The sequence below is a fragment of the Coffea eugenioides genome, chromosome 6 (assembly GCF_003713205.1).
Source record: "Coffea eugenioides isolate CCC68of chromosome 6, Ceug_1.0, whole genome shotgun sequence".
Taxonomy (NCBI): Eukaryota; Viridiplantae; Streptophyta; class Magnoliopsida; order Gentianales; family Rubiaceae; genus Coffea; species Coffea eugenioides.
The window spans coordinates 40430725-40433420 of NC_040040.1; positions in this window are offsets into that span (position 1 = coordinate 40430725).

Consider the following 2696-nt stretch of genomic DNA (forward strand, 5'->3'; position numbering starts at 1 on the left):
TTATACTTTGGAATGATTAGTACTTATTGTGTTATTGTTTCGTTTGAAAAGAAAACTTTACACTCGCTCATTTTGAGATTGCTACTTGAAGTGTTATTGCTCACTTTTATGAACTCTTCATGCTCGTTACTTTGCTACATTGGAAACTTGTACATATAAATAATGGTCAATTTGCTATTTGGAATCTCACTGGATTTTTAGCTCATTCCACGCCATTCGTTTTCCTTACAGGGGTACGAGCGAGGCGTGAGACGTGTACAGACTAGCGTGGTCTAGTTGTTTTGACTTTTGTAATTGTACTCGCACTAGTCGCTCGATTAGGGTTGAATGTACTGAGAACTTTAATCTTTTGATGTATTTGGGACTGTATGGATGGTTGAGATAGAAATGGATGTATTCGTATGTTCCACACTTGGGAACTATTATTTCGTTTATTGTTGAGATTGCATCTTATTTTATTTGATGTGAGTGAGTGAGTCCTGGTGAGAATTGGGCAGGCGGTCCCTAAACCCTAGGGTATGCCCAGGGGAAGGTGGGGCCGTCACAATAATCAAGCTCTAGTATATAAAAATGGCTACACTAAACAAACAAAAAAAAAACCAACCTAGGCTAGACAAGCCACATACTCATAAGAAGATGCTCTGATCAAATGTTCCAAGCCAAACTAAGCTTTCAGCTCTCTTTACTCCTCAGAACATGTCTTCAACTCACCATAGTTGCTTGAACATCTACTATTCTTCCAATAATTTACTCACCATCTCATTGATAATGGGTAATTTCTTAGAATATATCCAAAAAAAAAAGTCCGTCAAATGTATGTCTGACAGACCCATTGTACAAAACTATAACTGTAGTGCCCAGTCAGCACGGCAACAAATATTTTTTTTAATCGCTGCAGGCTACCGTGTTGACCGTGCACTGCAGCTTGCGGCCAATTTTTTTTTTTTTTAAAATCGAGCCTGCTACTGTGCTAACTAAAAAATGAGTCGCTCTAGCCGTGGAAAACAGCGACCGAAATTTGTTTTCAGTGCCTGTCCACTACCGTGCTGACTGTACATGGTAGCGGATATTTTTTTTTGAGAGTCAAATGAAATATCTCTAACTTGAAGTGAACTTTTTTAATAAAATAATGATTTTTTGATCCGACATAAAAATTAAAAATTTGTTTGAATATCATATTTGTTGGAACACTAATGAGCCATAGCGCGCGTATGAAACATACAAAGTTAACATCATTAGCGCGAAATGAAAAATTAGACAAACTATTATTAATTTATTGTAAATAAAGACTCATCGATTTTAGTAACATCTTAAAAGTTAAATTTCTTACATTACTCACTCAGTATATTTTATTAAATATAGTTTACAATAATTTTTTAACAAAAGAAATTATATATTTTTTTGAACATTTGTGTTAATCATCTGTTTACTTTATATACATTACATTGTTACAGAATATCCTCTTTTGGTTGAGCAATAGATAAGGGATGGGGTTTGGAGGGTTTTAAATCAACAGATAGGAATTAAAATTTACAATTTAAACAACACCATATCGAGATTTTTAATTTTTTGTTTGTTGGGTATGAAGCGAAAGAGATGTCATGTATTATTAGATTAGATACCAATGGATGCAGAATAAGAAATCTGTCTTGATTATCGCTATAGAATTTTTTTTTTGTTTTTCTCTTCAGCTACCAAACAGATAAAAAGCATTTCATAAATATTGTAATTGCATATTAATTATTAAAGTCTTATAAATAATATTTATAAATATTGAAAATGAATATTGTTCATTAATTCATGTTTGTAATAGGCGTATATTTGTGTTTATAGCTATTGAGTTGATATTAAGTTTCGAATAACAGGTGACCTAATGTTTAGGGTTTAGGATTTAGGCAGGATTGCAATTTTGTGTTTAGGCTTTAGGGTTTAAGTAATTAGGATTTAGAAACAAAATACGAAATTGTAAAATGATGAAATTTATAAATAAGGAAAGTACCATTCAAATGATGACTACCTAACACATAAAACAAATAACAAAGTCAATGCTTAGGGCGCCTGTTACCCTTGCCTTACCATGATCATGCGGCGTTGTGGAGGGGCAGTAAAATCTCTTCGGTCGTCGTCTCTGACGCTTACTAGGCTTGTCAACGGGCCGGGTCCGGGCCAAAATTAATAAATTCGGACTCGGACCCGGACCCGGACCCGTCATATTGTATTAGTTCCGGATCCGGCCCAAATATCTGACGGATCTCCTAATCTTTCTCTTGGACCCGCACCCGATGAGTCCCGGATCGGGGTCGGGCCTACCTGGAAAATGGCCCATCAAAAGCTTGTTTTTGCTACAACTTCAGCACCTGAAAATGTAGTCTGATTTTTATAACATTTTGTACATATTGAGGGAGGACTTGGTTGCGCACAAGCCATTGCGAAATCAGGGAAGTTAGTTAATTTGCTGAAGAAGCAGAATCAAACTTTTCTTGCCGAAAATTACAAATGGAAGATGTTTTACAGTAAATTACAAAGTTATTCAAAGTCAATCACAAATTACAAATCTAAATCACAAACCACTCACAATAGCCATTCTAAAGCCAACCACAAATCAATCTACAAACTACAAAGTCATATATTAGCAACAAAGCCAATATGACATCCAACAAATTACAATCTCTAAAAAGTCCAATCAAACATTAAAT